This window comes from Cervus canadensis, chromosome 10 (assembly GCF_019320065.1).
Source record: "Cervus canadensis isolate Bull #8, Minnesota chromosome 10, ASM1932006v1, whole genome shotgun sequence".
NCBI lineage: Eukaryota > Metazoa > Chordata > Mammalia > Artiodactyla > Cervidae > Cervus > Cervus canadensis.
The window spans coordinates 74092563-74111735 of NC_057395.1; the positions used below are offsets into that span (position 1 = coordinate 74092563).

At 46.5% G+C, this 19173-nt stretch overlaps 1 protein-coding gene across 4 annotated transcripts in view; it reads left to right on the forward strand.

Moving 5' to 3' along the window:
* The window catches only part of EYA2 (EYA transcriptional coactivator and phosphatase 2), a 253650-nt gene that overhangs the window by 135463 nt on the left and 99014 nt on the right, over positions 1–19173 (forward strand). The gene's annotated exons all lie outside the window — the stretch shown is intronic.

Consider the following 19173-nt stretch of genomic DNA (forward strand, 5'->3'; position numbering starts at 1 on the left):
ACCAGAGTCTCCTGCATTGCAGGTGGATTCTTTACCAACTGAGCTGTGAGGGAAGCCCTCATAGCTATAACAAAGACCAGAATTAAAAATGGTTCCACAGGGGACTTCCCTGGTGGTCCAGTGGGTAAGACTGTGTACTTCTAATGCATGAGGCCTGGGTTTGAACCCTGGTCAGGGAACTAGAACCCATATGATGCAACTAAGAGTTCACATGCTGCAACTAAAGACCCCACATGCCACAGCTAAAACCCGGTGCAGCCAAATAAATGAATTAAGTATTTTTTAAAAGCTGTTTTTAAAAAAGCAGTTCAACAGGATAGCAGTGTATTTCTCTCTCATAACAGTCTGGATATAAGCCACTCTGCAGAGTTAGACACTCAGACCCCTTCCCTCTTGCGGCTCCTCTGTCCCCAGTTGCTGCCCTCCACCTTGTGACCCAGGATGGCTCACACCAAGCTTAGCCCAGCCAGATGGAAGGGGGATGAGAGGAACAATGGGGCCACACCTTCCTTTTAAGAGCACAACCTCGGGGTTGCACATCACACATATACTCAAGTGACACTGGTCAACGCTTAGGCACTTGGCCGAACCTAGCTGCAAGGGATGTTGGGAGATGTCAGGGTGGCCATGGCCCCAGCTCAGATGTGCACACTTTGTCTCTTTGAGAGAGAAGGAAGGGACAAACATCTGGGGGCCTTTATCAGACTCTGTGATAGTAGAAACAGTGACAGATTTTTCTTTTCTTGGCCTCCGAAATCACTGTGCATGGTGACTACAGCCATGAAATTAGAGGATGCTTCTTTCTTGGAAGAAAAGCTATGACAAACCTAGACAGCATATTAAAAAGCAAAGACATCACTTTGTTGACAAAGGTCTGGGTAGTCAAAGCTGTGGTTTTTCCAGAAGTCATGTACAGATGTGAGAGTTGGACCATAAAAAAGGCTGAACACCAAAGAATTGATGCTTTCAAACTGCGGTGTTGGAGAAGACTCTTGAGAGTCCGTTGGACTGCAAGGAGATCAAACCAGTCAATCCTAAAAGAAATCAGTCCTGAATATTCATTGGAAGGACTGATGCTAAGAGCCGACTCATTGGAGAAGACCTTGATGATGGGAAAGATTGAAGACAAAAGGAGAAGGGGGTGACAGAGGATGAGATTGTTAGATAGCATCACTGACTCAATGAACATGAACTTGAGCAAACTCTGGGAGTTAGTGCAGGACAGGCTTTGCCTCTGAGCCACCAGTGCAGGCGTGGGACATGACTTAGCAACTGAACAGCAATTGGGCTCTGACACCCGTGGCTGATTAGGGGGAGAAATATGTGGGTGTGCCCAAGGATGACAGTGACCAAGTTATCTCTGTGCAGAGCAGTTGACTCCAGCTGCCTACTGGCATTCACAGCCCTCTTGTTTTTTTTTCTATTTTAAGAATTTATTTATTTTGGCTGTGCCAGGTCTTCATTGCTGCATGGCCTTTTCTCTAGATAAGGGAGCAGAGGCTACTCTCTAGTTGTAGTGCATGGGCTTCTCATTGCAGTGGCTTTTCATGTTGCAAAGCCCAGGCTCTAAGGCTCACGGACTTCAGTAGTTGCAGTTCCTGGGCCTGAGTACACAGGCTCAATAATTGTGGTGCACGGGATTAGTTGTTCCCCAGCATGTGGGATCCTCCTGGACCAGGGATGGAACCCACATCTCCTACGTCTCCTGCATTGGCAGGCGGATTCTTTGCCTCTGAGCCACCAGGGAAGCCCTCAGCCCCCTCTTGGTGTAAATATCCAGAGTAGGAGCTCTGACGGCAGGCTGGTGTTGCGAGTGGCTAGGAGCCAAATCCTCCCAGCCAAGTGTGGAGTTAGTGCTGATCTGCTATTTCTGGACAAGTTGTTTCATCTGCTCTGAATGTGTCACCAAGTGGCTGCAACCACAAACAGCCCAGTCCAGGGCCAGCTCTGGGCCAGGTTAATCACCGTAAAGTGTGCCGCTGCTTAAGTGCGGGCGGGTAAGGTTTGAGTTCAAGAGTTCAGCAGCTTGGTGCGCTCCTCGCAGGAAGCTCTGACAGATGTGAGCACCTCTTGGAAATACAGAACAAAGACAGGCTCCTGCTGGAGCTCGCTTGCCACTTACCAGCTGTGCAACTTCAATCTGTTACTTAACTTCCCTGAGCTCCGCTTTCCTTCCTTTTGAGATGGTCACCATGGGTATGATATCTATTTCCTCCAGTTGTTGTGAGGACAGAACTTAGATGACATTGAGGCAACGTACCCGACTTTCTAAAATTTTGTGTGTTTTCATACTTCTTTTTTTTGGGGGGGGGGGGGGCACTGTGAGCAGTCTTAGTTGCAGCACCTGAGATCTTCAGTCTTTTTTTCAGTGTGCAAACTCTTAGTTGCGGCATGTGGGATCTAGTTCCTTGACCAGGGATCAAACCCAGGCCCCCTGCCTTGACTACAAGGAGTCCTAGCCCACTGGAACAACAGGAAAGTCCTTTTTTTTTTCTTTTTTGCACATTTCTCATACGATTTTTCTCTGTTTGAAGCTTAAATGTCGTGTTTAATCCCCTCAAATATTCACCTACACTGTAAGATTCTTAAGGGCAGAGTCTGTGTCTTATTCTCCATTGTGTCCTCAGTGAATAATTATAGGACTTGCATGCATGCTTGCATGAATGAATGAATGAATAAGGCTCCTGGGTCCAGGGGCAGCAAACACGAATGGCCACAGGAACAGGGCAGGTCACACGAGTGAGTAAAGTGGACTGAGCCTAAGAGAAACTGGCCTCTCCTCCATTTTTCTCTCTTATTTTTGTTGGAGACAGGAGCACTATTAGTGTCCTATTGGTGATACAAAAAATTGCCACAAATTTAGTGTCTTAAAATAACACAATCGTTCTCTTAGGACTTCCCTGGCGGTCCGGTGGTAAGACTCTGTGCTTCCAATGCAGGAGGCGTGGGTTTGATCCTTGGTCAGGGAAGTAAGAGCCTGCATACTGTGTGACATGGCCAAAAATATCTTTTTTTTAATTTGTTATCTTTTTGTCTTCAAGGTCAGGATTCTAAAATCAAGGTATCAGCAGGGCTGCATTCCTTCTGGAGGCTCCAGGGGAGAATCCATTCTGTCACCTTTTCCAGTTCCTAGAGGCTGCCTGCATTCCTTTTCTTGTAGCCCCTTCCTCCATCTTCAAATTTTATCATTCCAGCGTCTGTTTCCATTGTTTTTATCTCCTCTTTCAGCAGACCTTCTTGCCTCCCTCTTATTAGACCGTTGTGATTACATTGGGCTCGCTGGCTAATTAAGAATAATCCATCCTTCTTAAGATCCTATGTCACATAGGAAAACTTCATTTTGCCATGTAAAGTAACATAGTCACAGGTTCTGGGGGTTAGGACAGAGGTATCTTTGGGGTCATTTATTCAGCCAACCACAGATACACACAAAAAAATTTTAACTGTAGAAAAGATATCAAGCCAAGGATGGTAGGATTTATCCTTAGTGGTGGGAAGGCAATAGGGAGGGGAGGGGAGTGTGGTCCCAGGGAGAGCACTTGCGCATCTAAAAGGGGCAGACGCTCCTCGTGTGTAATGTGTGATGGCATGGCAGAAAGTAAGCCAAATTTTCCAGAGCTTCCTCTCCCTTTGTTGCTCAAAAAAAGTGCAAAATCTGGGTTTTTATATGAAATTAATAACTTCTGTCAGTTTTATTTTTTAATTTTTTGGCCGTACCATGCAGCACGTGGGATTTTAGTTCCCCAACCAGGGGTTGCACCCTCTTCCCCTGCATTGGAAGCATGGAGTCGTAACTACTGGACCTCCGGGAAAGTCCTGTGTGAGTTTTAAAACCCTTATGCCACAGTTACCTGGCAGATACTATGAAATGTCCAGGTTGATAAGCTGACAGAGAGGACACTGAATTGCTATACTTGTTTCACCCCTTTCTCTCCCAACAAAAGAGAAATAGCAGAAACGAGGGTGGTGAGATTAGTGATACTAACAGCAGATGACATTGGTTACAGCATTTCAGAACCAGATCCCATTCTCAACACAGTACATGTGTTTATTCATTTAATTTTTACAGTGACCTTGTCAGGTGGCTATTACCTCAATACCCATTTTACAGATGGATAAATTGAGGCACCAAGGGGTTACCTAATTTGCACCGGGTCACCTAGCCAGTAAGGATCCGATTCAAACTCTATCAGAATTTGTCCTTTTTCTTTTTTTAACTTTTTATTTCAAAGTGAGTTAAGACTTCTAGGAGAGTTGCACAGATGGGGCAGAGAGTCCCTCTGCTTCACCCTTCGCCCAGCTGCCCTCGATGTGAGTTTTCTAGAACCGCAGTACCGTGATTGAAACCAGGAAGTTAACGGGGGCACGGTGCTTCTAACTGCACTACAGACCTAACATTAAATTCACCAGGTTTCCTGCAAATTTCCATTTTCTGTTCCAGTATCCCACGTCACATTTAGTGATTTGGTCTCTCCTGGTCCCCGATCTCTGACAAACCTTCAGCCTTTCAAGGCCTTGACACTTTGATGAATACTCATCAACCTTTTTTGTCGGAAGTCCCTCAGTTGGGTTTTGTCCCATGTTTTCTCAAGGTTAGATTGAGGTTGTGCATTTGGGACGAGGAGACCACACACGTGATGCTGTGCCCTCTTTGCCTCTTTTGAGGGCTACATGATATTAGTCTTATTACCCGTGATGTTAACCTTGATCAGCAGAGTCCATGCCCTATAACCCCTTGGTTTAAATGCTTTCCTTCTGCAGAGAGAAGGGAAAATGCAAAACAAACAGAAAATACGCAGAGCGACGCGTCGGTAGACCTCATCTCGCCCACACACTGACCTAGTACGTAGGATGTGCTTTGTGTGTGTGAACGCCCCTCTGAGTTTTAAGACAGACTTAAAAACACCCACGAGTGATGGCAGGCGTGGGGAAGGACGACACCCAAGTTCTGGGACTTTGGAAGTCACTGAAGGTACAGAGACTGGAAGAGCTGCCCAGAGAAGGGGAAATAAATCCAACAGAGATGAAAGCCAAGGTCTGCAGCTGCTCGGACCATCAGATCCTTAAAAGCCACGTGAGGTTTTAGGGCAGGGAGTGAATTATGGCTCTTAGGACCCAGGACAGTCGGCTTTGATCTAGAAGTGGGAGACATCTTAAGGGAAACCGTGGCATTTACGTAAGGTATTCCCACATCCTCCTGGGGTGCATTAGATGGACCCACTTGGAATTTACAGGTCTGTGGAAGCAACCTTAGTCCTAATGGTAAACACTTGAAAGAGGCGGCTTTGTAAGCAGAGGAGTGATGCATTCAGAGAGAGCCAGTCTCATACTCCCGTAAAGGGTACCTGAGAGGGATGCACTGTTTTACGAGGCTCTCTGCCCCGCTCAAGTCGGACAGATGTAGGATTTGTGAGCTTATGAGGCATTGGAGGATGAGCGTGGGCGGTCATTTTGGTGAGCACTTGACCTCTCTATTTGAAAAAGTATCAATTTGGAGAAGGTTGTCTTTACTGCCAAGAAACTTTAGACGGAGGCTGTACTGTGGCTTTTTGGACGGCCACCCTGTCGCAAACCGAATGTTGGCCTCTGCTTGCCCCAGGGCGAGCCCCTGGTCCCTCCAGTAGAATTTCCCCTGGTTGCTGAGTGCTGGCTGCCAGGAGATTATAAAAACACATTCTGCAGGGCTTCCCCACGGCAGCCTGGCCTCGGGGCCTGTGGCTGGCATCGCAGAACATGATCAAAACAGCCCTGCAGGCAGCTATGTACTGTCAGGGGAGTCAGAACCCTGTGGAACAGATCCAGCAGCTAGGGGCACCCTGGAAGGAAGAAATTTTCACCAGGTTCAATCAGTCATACCCTGAAACTACTAATGAACCTTCCAGGGTCGGGGGTGGGAATTCCAGCAGGTTGGAGGTTGTTGAGATAGAGAACAGCAGGCCCCAGAGTCGGGCAGTCCTGGATTCCAATCCCGAGCCCTGCCGCTTATAATCTCTGAGTTGTAAATTGCAAGTGACGTAACCTCTCTAGGTATGGCTGTCTCACCTTCTGCAGAGCCTTCCCTGACCACCCACCCTGTCTCCCAGTGTTCCCTAGCTCCCGTCCTCGCTTTGGCTGTCTCCAGCACCTGTCACCATCTAACACGTTACTTGACATATGTATTCACTTTCGGCCCCTCCCCACTAGGAGGTCAGCTCCACGGAGGCAGTGGTTTCTTCCCATTATCTTATTCACTGCTGTGTCCTTTGTGCTTAGGACAGACTGGCGCACAGTAGGTGCTCAGTAAACATTGGTGAAATGATTGAAAAGAGATCACATCAAGCCCCCTTTGTTCTGTTCTCCTTGTCAGCAGTGGGATAAATTAAAATAAGGGACTTAGTGTAGCTCCTGGTACATAGTATTAATATGTGCTCAATAATCAGTTATCCCAGTCAATTCATTCACTTTTTTAATTCATTCAATAAATAGCTGTCGAATGTTTGTAATGTGCCGCATATGGTGCTAGGAGCTGAAAATGGTGCCAAAAACAAAGCCTATCTTCTTTTTTTTTTCCAAAAATTATTTCCAGAGAGCCCATCATGTACCACCTACTCTTCTAGAAACCAAGCATAGAACAGTGAATAAAAGGCAAAGTACCTGCACTCAGGGAGCCTACATCCAAGTGAGAATGAGATAAACAATGCATGTGTATCTAAAGATGTAAAGATGATTTCTGAGGCTGTAAGTGCTACCAAAAGAAAACAGTCAAAACCAGGGTAGTATTCGAGGAGTGGCCGGAGTGGCTGGGGCAATGGGGACTGCTTTAGCCAGCATGGTCAGAATGTCCCATCGAAGCTGGGACCTGACTACGGAGGCAGCCCCCTGGAGAGGGGTCAGGACCTCCAGGCAGGACCGCCAGGCCTGGCAGCCTCAGCATCACCTGGGAGAGGGTTAGAAACCTCAGGGCTCACCCAGAACCTGCAGAATCTGCTTTTTCACAGGATCTCTGGATGATTCCTGTGCACACTAACATTTGGGCTATAAGCAGAGGGAGGGGCCAACATAGACATCTTAAAATGATGTTCTAAACGGCCAGGAAACTGGAAAGAGGCAAAGCAGAGGTGTCCTGGTTTGCTAGGACTGCGGTAACCCAGCCCTACAATTCTGGAGGCCAGAAGTCCAATATCAAGGTGTGAGCAGGGTTGGCTCCTTCTGCAGGTTCTGAGAGAGAGTCTGGCCCCTCCCCCAGCTTCTGGCGGTCACCAGCCATCCTTGGCCTTCCCGGGCTGTGGAAACACATCACTCCGGGCTCTGCCTCTGTCCTCGCAGGGCCTTCTTCCCTCTGCCTGCCTGTGTCCCCCTCCTCTCTTCTCATGAGGACACAGTCATTGCATCATGTTGTGTACTCAGTCTCCCAGTCCTGTTGGACGCTTTGCAGCTCCATGGACTGTAGCCCACCAGGCTGTTCTGTCCCTGGAATTTCCTGGGCAAGAATACTGGAATGGGTTGCCATTTGCTTCTCCAGGAGATCTTCCTGATCCAGGGATCGAACCCACGTCTCCTGCCTTGGCAGGCAGATTCTTTACCCCTGCACCACCTAGGAAGCCCATCATTGGATCAGGGCCCACCTGATCCAGAATGACCTCATCTTAACTTGATTATATCTGCAAAGACCCTATTTCCAGATAAGGTCATGTTCTTAAGTCCTGGAGCTAGGACTTGAATAGATCTTTTCAGGGGGCATAATTCATCCCGCAGCAGGGCAGAAAGGTGGAGCTCAGTGAGGTTAGAGAAGACACAGGTCAGAGCAGGCCTGTGGACATAGTGAAGGGTTGTAAATACAATGGGAAGCCAGGGAGGCTGTACCGATCTGGAGCAGCGTGGGCCTTGAGGATAAGGAATTGAACCAGGATCTGCGTGGGTCCTAGAAAATCAATGAAGAGACTATGCATTCTCGGGCAAAGAGATGATAGAGGCATGGAGGTGGTGGTGGTGGAGATGAAGAAAACTGGATAGACTTGCAGGGTATTTAAGAGGCCCTATTCATAGAAATCGGTGATGGCATTTAAATCTATGAGTGGGGGAGAGCATCAAAGATGATGGTTCAATCATTTCATCTGATCTTTCAGCAGACTTTTTTGCATATGTAATCAGTGAAAAATGGGTATGTTATCTCTTTTTGGAGGAGGGCAGTCATGTAAATGCCAAGTGCCCTCACGGTCCCCAAGTGTGTGTAGCAGCTCAGCTGTTTTACGATCTAATATCTTGAGATTCCCTGTGGTTTGGACCTGCGTGGTTCAGAGGCACACCCCTAAAGCAGTCCTTGTGCTCAGGGGAATGTGATGCAATAATCGACCCAGGCTGGCTCACACCCTCCATTCTTGTCAAATTTCCCTCAGGGCCCTGGGCACTTGACATCAGTGTACGTTTCTCTGGTCTTGGGACTACCTGGTGATCCAGTGGCTAAGACTCCCACGCTCCCAGTGCAGGGGGCCCAGGTTCAGTCCCAGGTCGGGGAACTGGGTCCCACCTGCCACAACTAAAGGTCCCATGTGCCGTGAGTAAGACCCGCCACAGCCAAATACATATATACATAAGTTTTTGTGTTTGTTTTTTTTTTTTAAGTCTCTGGTCTTTATAGGTTACCATTCTCAAGAGTCTCTCTCAAGGAGCTGCTTGGCAGTAAGAAATAGCGTATTTGGCCTTGGCATCCATTGTGACCCCCTGATGTCTTTCTACCACACTGAGCAGAGAAGTCACACAGTCAGTCCTTTCCCGAGTTGTATCAGATCATGCCATTCCCCTGCTTGAAAGCCCCTCTGGGGTTTCCCATTGCAATCAGAAATAAATGCCAGTGCCTTGCTATAGCTGCCCCCGGCCAAGCCTGGCCTGGGTCAGAGCCTGAAGAGCCTTTCAGACCACATCATGCATACGGCCCCCTAAGCCCTGCTTCCATTTCAACTCACACTGGCTTCCCTTTTGTTCTTCCCATCTCAGGGCCTTTACGTTGTGCTGGTACCCCAACCTGGAATGTCCTTTCGCCAGCCCTTCACTGGTTGGGCTGGTTCCATCTTATCCACTGAGCTTCTGCTCAACTACCATCTCCTCTAAGAGGCCCTCCCAGTTTATCAGTCTTCTCCGAAACCGAAACGAACAGATTTCCGTGTTTCATCTGGCGTGGTTGCTCAAGGCAGCCTCACCATCCTGCCTCTTGCCTTTCTCACCGAGCGCCTTGGACGTCTTCCTGCAGCAGCACGTGTGGCCCTGCCTGTGATCGCCGGCTCCCCGGCAGTATCCTCGCCCCTCTTGGCGCCCCCACCTCCCCCGCCTCTGCCCCAGCTTTATTCCAACTCGTGTGGCAGAGACTCAGTGACAGGGCAGCCAATCTGAAAAGGCATTCTCAGGAATGCGGATTGTTTTATTACCAGTTAAATATGCTTTATGCTACCTGTGAATGAGGCCATTGTGACATTTAGCAACTGATTTGATTAAACGCAGATGTGGGCTGGACTCCACGTGGAGCAAAGATGCGAGAGGACAAGCTCCGGGGGCGCGTTTGGATTTGTTTTAAGATGGCAAAATGGGCTTGACAACGCGGTATCCACGAGACAGACCTGGGCGCCTCCCTTCCTGTCCATGGACCACAAGTGGGTCTCAGAGCCGAAAGCTCAGTCCGGGCCCACCCCAGAATCCTCTGTTTTCATTTGGGATCTGCTGTTTGGCCCTATCCAAATTGTTTTGTTTTTTTTTTTTACTTTTTCCAACCTTCCTGGATGTTTTTACTTCCATGAAAATGTTTAAAGTGGTAGATCAATGAAATACTCTCCTTGTTGACACCTCCAGCGGTAATTACAAACCCAGAGAGGGTCATAACCTTAGCCACTAGTTAGTTACTGAACACTTATTCTGTGCTGGATTCTGCCTCTCATAAGCCTTATCTCACAGAATCTTCGTAATAAATCATATAAGTAAGCTGTGCTCGCTTCCACTGTTCAGGTGGTAAAACTGAGGCTTAGGAAAACTGAGACTTGTGCCCAGCCACGAGGGCAAATAATCAGTTACATCTGAATTCACTGTTGTCATCCACCCCTTCCAGGCGCTTAGATCCAAGAAGACAGGACCCAGCGCTCTCTCAGAATAGAAATCTTGGCACATAGGAGGCACTGAGCAAATATTTATTGAATAAATGAGTGAATGTCTGGATGAGTGACACAGTAGGAAAAGGGCTGGACCAGGGCTTACTGGGTCTTTGCAGTCACTGGATCCTGGGTAAAGAAAAGAAGCAGAACATCACCCTACAAAAGAGCTGTGATCCATCCCTTTCTGGAACCTGCGCCGTGGATGGGATGCTTGAGCGGGTGGGTTTTTATAACAGGCTCACCTCTCTCTGCCTCTGGTTTTTCTCTGTGGTACACTATCTGCTGATGACTTTGTATATCACCCCTCCCAACTACATGTCCGGAGTTTTTTCACTTGCAGTCCTGGTAGGTTTTCATCAATTTTCTCTTAGTCCTGGCAGCAGTCAGACCTAAATAATGAAGGAGTACGTGTTGGGGGTGGAGGGGTGGGGGTTTTTTAAAGAATCTTTTAAAATAGTTAGTTGCAGCAAGCGCGATCTTTAGTTGTGGCATGGGACCTCTTAGTTGCAGCATGTGGGTATCTAGTTTCTGAGTGTCATTGTGGACCCATGGAGTAAGTTCCTTTGTTACAGGGAAGGAAATTGTAAGATAGAGTCCAGAGCAAGTAACGTTGACGAGAGGGTGCTTGTTCACGGGGACTCTCCCTGAGTTTTCCTTTGCCTGGGATGGCAGGTCAGACACGTGGGTGACAGTGAATTCAGGAGGGCCTAAAGAACCTGAGGCAGGCTGGGACCTTCCCGCCGCTGCTTGGAAGGCTGAGCTGCGCACAGTCTGGGGGCCGGAGCTTTGGAGTCAGGCTGACCTGGGCTTGAACCCTGCTCTGTCACCTACTAATAGAACCTCCTTCCTCGGGTGCGTAGTGGAGACACAACAAGATAATGCATGTAAAATGACCAGCCCTGGGGAAGGTAATAAGTGCTCATTAAATGGAGACTATTATCAGTAGTAGTACAACAGCTAATGCTGGTAACTGAAGCTTGTAAGGGCTTAGATTAAGTTAAAGCCGAGTCTGAGAGGGAGGAGAGGTTTTCACTGACAACTGTCACCATCTCCTTAAAAAGAGGGAATCTAGGGACTTCCCTGCCGGCCTAGCTTAAGACTTCATCTTCCAAAGCAGGGGGTGTGGGTTTGATCCCTGGTTGGGGAACAAAGTTCCTACCTGCCTCCCAGCCAAAAAACCAAAACATGAAATGGAAACAATATTGCAACAAATTCAATAAAAATTTCAAAACGGTCCACATCAAAAAAATATTTAAAAAAAAAAAAGGAAATCCAGAAGGCAACAAGCCCAAGAAGGGATGTGCAGAGTCACCCAGTCATCAGAGAAATGTGAATTCAAGCCAATAAATGAGATGTCACGTTGGTCCTAATTGGATAGCAGGGATTAGCAAGCGGGGTTATGCCAGCCGCTGGTGGGGATTCGAGGACAGTGCCCGCCGGCACTGCAGTGGCTATGCCGAGAGCGCTCACTCAGTCCTTAGGGAAACTCAGTCTGTTCAGCCTTGGGCCCTACCAGCCCAGCTCGCGGGGGTACATCCCAGGGAAATTCACACAGAGACCACGAGGGAGAGGTCCAACGATGTTCACGGCAGCCTTGTTGGTGATGGAGGCATCCCACGTCCTCTCCGGAACGGAGGAGGGAACAAGAGAGATAGGAAGAAAGCACGCAGGGAGGGCTGGGCAGCTGCTGGGGCGGCAGGCAGGATGCACCCACAGTAGCACCGAGGGGTCTTAAGAACCTAATGCTGACACTCAGTGCCGGCAACTAAGAGGTTAATACCATAAAAGGCAAGCATGGACATAGATGCATCCCACTCCGAAAAGACTTCATACACTGTCAAACTTGTGCTTTTTGTCTCACATCTTATAAGCAACACAGGTTAGTTTCAACCTCAGTTTTCCTTTCTGATACAGACACGTGTACCTCGTTCTAGACAATGGCTGACTTTTATGTTTTCATTAGTCTGCATTTGTATATGTGACTTTTGTCTTGAAAGTAGTAAAACCATAGACGTGTGCAAAACAAATGACAAATGTATAAATATTAGGTATGTTATTGTAGAAATCAGCTGAGTACTTAAAAATATTTTTGCCAGGTCTGGAACTTTCAGGGGATTCATGCAAGAAATATGGAACATAGATTTTTAATGAGCTATGTTAAAAGATACCAATAAAGGTACTTGAGAAAAAAAAAGAACCTAATGCTGGATGAAAAAAGCTAAGAAACCGTAAGAAATGTAATGCACAGAATTTACCAGAATTACATATAAATGAATGATGATGTTAGTCACTCAGTCGTGTCTGACTCTTTGAGACCCCATGGACTGTAGCCTGCCAGGCTTCTCTGTCCATGGGATTCTCCAGGCAAGAATACTGGAGTGGGTAGCCATTCCTTTCTCCAGGGGATCTTCCTGACCCATGGATTGAACCTGAGTCTCCTGCACTGCAAGCAGATTCTTTACATCTGAGCCAGCGGGGAGTTATATATTTGCCCACAAAACGCTAGTGCACTCTTTGTAAGAACACAGAAACAAAGGATGCACACAGACACCCTAGAATGGAAAATGTGCAAAGAACTTGAATTAACACTTAACATTTTGCATGATGACAAAGGCGGGGGGGGCGGGTGAGATGCTCGCCACACAGGTTCCCTGACACTGGTAGAAGTACAGTTCCAGGGACGTGAAGAATTCCTCAGTCCCTTATCTAGGTATAAACCTCACTCTGTGCGCTCAAGGGGGTAAAAAATAGAACTGATTTTATTTTCAGCATTCAATGTCTTTCTGTTTGGAGACACCATTTCCCTGAACTGATGGGAAAGTTTTGTCCGGGGCTTTCCCAGACTCTCCAGAATGTTGACTGTACTTCTGGCATCTTACCCAGGGTGTTGTGGGGTTGGGGGCTCATCCTGTCTTCGCTTACTGGGACCCAGGCTGGTGCCAAATCATTCATTTCTTGGTCCATGTAGCCTTTTTGGGTCTGGGGCTCTTCATTGTTATGTCTATGCTATGTTGTGGACACAGGAATCTTTTATTGTTCTGTCTTCCTAGACCAGAGGTCACAAACTGGAAACCCATAGGCCATATCCACACTGTGACCATGTTTTTAATTTTTTTTGTTTTGTGTTTGTTTTGTCTGACTACTTTGTATTTCTTGCCTACACTTTAAAATTGGAACATTTTATACAAATCCAGGTTTCTGACTTGTTTGGAAAAATCAGATGCCCTGGCTACATTAGACTCACATTTCTAGGTGACACGGGTGAGCTGGAGCTGAGTAGTATTGTATCAGTTAAGAATGCTTTGGTTGTGCTCGCTTAGGCAGCACATATACTAAAAAAAAAAAAGAATGCTTTGGTCTGCAAGGAACAAAAAGCTTAATTAACATCAACTTAAACCATAATGGTATTTATTGGGTATTTAGCCAGAAGTCTGGACCCCCAAGGTTGTTTGTTTTTTATCTTCAACGACCAAGTTCTCTTCATCTTTTTACTCCTTCTGTCTCAGCCAGTGGACTTTTTGTTTTTATGCTTGTGACCTCATGTCCCAAGATGGCTGCTGTAACTCCAGACATTACATCCTATGTAATCCAAGGGAGGATCCAGCAGAGGAACAAAAGTCTTTCCCAGAAGCCCCTTTGACCAGAGCTAGATTACATGGCCATCCTAAAGCTGCTGGGGGGAAAGGAATTGGGAGTACCTCCTGGGGAGCCAAATAGTGTCTGCTCCAAACTGCTGCCCCCTTAAATAGAAACTATACCTTCTAATTTGACACAATCCCCACCACCCTCATCATTCCCTGACCCTGAAACTGCGTGTCAGTCACCATTTATCACTGCCTGCACCAGCTCCTTACCTCTCTTCCCTGTAAGGTTTTGAGGGCTTCCTGTCTTAGCTGCAGCACACACGACCTCTTCTGACTTGAGGGTCTTTTATTTTTTTAATTAATTTATTTATTTTAATTGGAGGCTAATTACTTTACAGTATTGTAGTGGTTTTTGCCATACATTGACATGAATCAGGCATAGGTGTACATGTGTTCCCCATGACTTGAGGGTCTTGCTGCTTTCTCAGCAGCTGTGTGCAGGTGCAGAGAGCAGAATCCCTCTGCCCCGTGACTCCTGCTCGTCCTCACTCACCTCCCCTCACTCTTTTCCCTTCCCTCTTGCTCTGTCCCACTTCTCTAGCCAGGAGAATTGCATCCCCCACTTGAGAAAAGCCTTCTTTCTTCCTATTTCTTACTAAGCCGTTTTACCTACTTCAACCTCGTTCTTAGTTGGCCTGCCAAGTAGGATCAGCCCACCAACTTGCTGGCCAGTGATAACAAACACATACGGAACTGGAGTGAGAAACTTTCACAGCAGTTCCATCATGCCCCCAACATCCAAGCACGTGATCAGAGACTCGTCTCCTAGAGCAGGGTGTGGACCAGTTCTGGATTTGTCAGATCTCATCATGAACTGCCGCATCTTCTTCCCCACAGGGTTAGAGCGTTTCAAAACCAGCGCTCACATATCACTGTGTTTTGATCTGTCTGGAATTATCTCAACTCCTTGTGTATCTATTCACTCAATAGTCTCCTGTCTGTCCTCTCTGAACATCAGCGTCAACCCTTACCTACTGTATGATACTAGAAAAGTTGCAGACACAGTAGCATTTGGTACATCACTGGGAAATGATTATTGAATAAATGAATGACCATTCACTTAAAAACTGTTTTACTGAGCCAGGCAGTGAGAATCAACTTTTACTTAAAATCCAAGAAAACCAACCAGCCAAAAAAATAAAGTAGTTCTCCGATATGACACACAGGATAGCAATGGCTTCAGCAAGAAAGAAGGGCATTTCTTTCTCACCTCAAAGTCCAAACTGACGTGGCGGTTCTGGTCTGGTCCAGTCTCCTATGTCTGGTTCCTCAGTTTTGTGATCCAACATAGCTCCATTCCAAGCAAGGAAGCACCCGCCTCTGCCCTTCGAGGGCACAACTAGGAAGTTGCACACAGTAACTTACCCCTCTTCCCTTCTCTGGAGCTCATCCCGTGACCACACCAGTCACAGGGGAAGCTGGGTCATGCAGTGCTTATTCTAATCAGCCATGTGCACATGGCTGAGATTGAAAGCAGAGATTCTCTTAATTTGAGAGAGGAGGGATGGAGGGATAGTGGAGGGGACCCCAAAGCAGGCTCTGCCACCATCATCCCCTTAAGAGAAGATGTTTTTCCTCTTCTCGTCCTTGCCCTCCCCAGGCCTTCCACCAGCCAAATGGAGGCGAGAGGTCAGTGTTTAACATTCCAGCTCCAGGCGGGTCCATTTGCAGACCACATATGTGGCATGAGGCATCTGGGACTGTGTGCCCCCTTCCTCCTGCGTCCTCTCTGGCATGGGAGGGCTCTCTCACTGCGGGGACTCGGGGACTGCCCTCGGCACGCTGCGGTTTGTTCAGCTGCCCATTCTTCTCGTGCCCCTGGGTCATAAAATGTAAACAAACAAGAAGCCATCTGGGAGAAAGAATACCAAGAGATGAGACTGTGGGCCGGTTTATTTCTAAACCCGCCCAATTCATCATTCAGAAGGTTGCCACCAAAGAAAAGAGAAATCAGGAGAGAAAGCACCGCATCCAGAATTGACTTCCCAAGGCAGGCATGTTCCTGTGATTTGGCGGGGGGAGGACGGGGGTTGCCATGGTAACCAGGACCCCAAAAATGACCTTGAGTGAAATAGACTGGTCTAGACTTTCTGCCAGATGTGTCTGGACAGGCCGTGGAGGAGAGAATGGGATTCCAGCACATCATGCCGTATTAGTGTGGACACATTCTCTGGTTTCTGGGTCTCAGATAAGCCTCCGTGGAATGAAGAGCTGGAGCAGATGCCCACGTGTGCTGGTGTTCCTGGTTCTTGCTCTCTTCATGCAGCTCGCTCCTACTCATCCTTCAGAGACTAGTTTAGTTGTCATTTCCTCCAGGAAGCCTTCCCTGACTCCACACCTCCCAGTTGGCATTTCAGAACCCTTCCCTGTGCCCCCCAAGCTCCCAGTGAAAGTACTCTCTGGCAGTTTACTTCTCCCCTGCCTTGCCAGTGCTTGGGACACATCCCCCTCTCCTCTGGATAGGAGTGTTGTTGTTCAGTTGCTAAGTCCTGTCCAACTCTTTTGTGACCCCATGGACTGTACCCCACTAGGCCCTCCGTCCATGGGATTTCCCAGGTAAGAATACTGGAGTGGGTTGTCATTTCCTACTATTCCAGGGGATCTTTTCAGACCAGGGGTCAAACCCAAATCTCCTGCATTGGCAGGAGGAGTCTTTACCACTGAGCCACCTGGGAAGCCCTGGATAAGGATATGGTTAGTTTATTTTGTCGATTTGACTTTGGAACCATTTCAGTGTTTTATATAGTTATAAAACAAGTTTAATAGCAAACTGTTATAAATCTAATTGTATATTGAGTTAGTGTTATATAACCTCTTGGAAAGGAGATTTTATTTACCCATGTTTTTACTCTTTTTCTTTCTTCCTTCCTGAAGTTTCAGGATTCCTTTTTTTTTTTTTTCAGTTTTTAAAATTTCCTGTCTCTTTTAAGAAACTTTCTGTATCCCTTATTTCAGGGGAGATCTATTGTGACAAGTTCTTTTGGTTCTCCTTCATTTTGAGAATGTGTTGATTTCCCCCATTTCTGAAGGATATTTTCTCTGGATATAGATTTCTGAGTTGATACTCTTGAGTTGCCACTTTGTTCTCGCCAATAGAAATTGTCAAGCTTATTCCAAAATTGATATGTAAATGCCAAGGTTATACTGAGAGGACGAGACAATCTTGGAAAAGAAAAACCAAGTTGGAGAACTTACACTAGCTGGTTTCAAAACTTAATATAAAGCTACAGTAATCAAGACCGGATGGAATTCGTGCAGAATGGATAGGTCAGTGGAAGAGAATAGAAAGTCCATAAATAAACTCTCACATTGTCAATCAATTTATGACAAAGGTGCCAAGTAATTTAATGAGGGAAAGGATAGACTTTTTATTCTTGTGTTGGAACAACTGGGTAGCCATGTGCAAAAAGATTAATTTAGGCCCTTATCTCACACACTACACAAAAACTCACTTACATTGGATCATAGACCTAAATGTAAGGCCTTAAACGCTAAAATTTCTAAAAGAAAATATTAGAAAGAGTCTTTATGACCTTGAGTTAGGCAGCAAAAGCAAGATTTATAAGAAAATGTTAGTAACTTTAAATTTCAAATGACACCATTAGGAAAATTAAGAGACAGGACTGGGGGATAATATTTGCAAATCATATGTCTGATAAAGAACCTGTGTCCAGAGTATATAAAGGACTCTTACAAATCAGTGTTAAGAGGACACCCTAACTTTTTTTTAGTGGGAAAAAAATTTGAATGAATCTTCATCAAAGAAGATACCTGAATGACTCATAAGCACATAAAAAGGTGCCCAACTTGATTAGTCATTAGAGAAATGCTACTTAAAACCAAAACGAGAGACCACTACACATCTACTGCTCAGTTGCTCAATCGTTTCTGACTCTTTGCAACCCCATGGACTGAAGCCCACCAGACTCCTCTGTCCATGGAATTTTCCAGGCAAGAATACTGGAGTGGGTTGCCATTTCCTCCTCCAGGGACACATCTACTAGAATGGCTGTAATCAAAAAGAGCTGCCTGAGGCTGAGGATGGGAGAAGGATTTGACTGCCAACAGGCACACGGGTTCTTTGAGGGTAATGGAAGTGCTCTAAAACTGCATCGTGGTGACAGCTGTACAGTTAAGCAATTTACTTTAAAAATCATTGAACCAACGTTTACAATGGAGGGATTTTATAAAGTAGGCCCCAAAAACAGTTCTAGAAAGAAGCAGCTTTGGCACTACAGTCTGTGTGCTCAGTCGCTTAGTCGTGTCTGACTCTTTGTGACCCCATGGACTGTAGCCCACCTGGCTCCTCTGTCCATGGAATTCTCCAGGCAAGAATACTGGAGTGGGTTGCCATTCCTTCTCCAGGGGATCTTCCCGACCCAGGGATAGAACCCAGGTCTCTTGCATTGCAGGCAGATTCTTTACGGTCTAAGCCACCAGCGAAGTAGAGCCATGTTGAAAATGCGGACTTGAGCCAGACTGCCTGGATTCCAGCACCCGAGCCTGTCACTCACTGTCCAGGCTGCCTTGAGCACGAGACTTGATTTTCCTCTGCTCACTTCCCACCTGAGGAGCCCCGACACACACGAGTTCACTGCTGTTCTGGCGGTAACCCCCGCCCTTCTTTCTCTGGGCTCGTGTTCCATTGACCTCTTTGTTTCTCCGTCACCTGTCAAGCTAATCCCTCCTTGAGAGTCTTGCCCCCGGTGTTCGTGACGTCTCCTCCTGAGGGTATTTCCATCGCTGGTTTCCTCTTACCATTCATGGCTCAGCTCAAATGTCAGCTCGGAGGTCTCCCCTGACCACCGGCTTACCTGGCACTCATTCATTCAATTACTCATTCATTGACTAAGTAGCATTTTCTAGTAGTAGCATCATTTTTATTCCCATTTGACAGGTGGGACAACTGAAGTTCAAAAAGGAGAAGTCGTTTTATTCATTCATTTAATTCAGACCGTAATCATTGCTACCTTACACCCTTTAAAATGGCTACAATTTTTTTAAAAATCAAAAAATAAGTATTGGTGAGGATGAGGAGAAATTGGAACCCTTGTGCACTGTTTTATATATATGTATAACCGAATCACTTTGCTATATGTCCAAAACTAACACAACATTTTAAATTAGCTATACTTCAGTTTTAAAAAGTAAAAACAAAATGGTTAAAATGGCCAGTGTTGTTAATGTACATTTACCACAATTTTTTAAAAACCAAACTATTTTTAAAACATAGTTATCGAGTACTGGAAGCTGTGTTGTGTGCATCCTCATTTACCTCTCACCAGAATCCTTTGAAGGTGTTATTTACATTATATTCATTCACTGAGAGAACCGAGGTTCAGAGAGATCGTCAGAGTCCTAAGTTCCATCCCAAACTGTCGAACCTCAAAGACTCCAGCTTTCCACTGCATCGT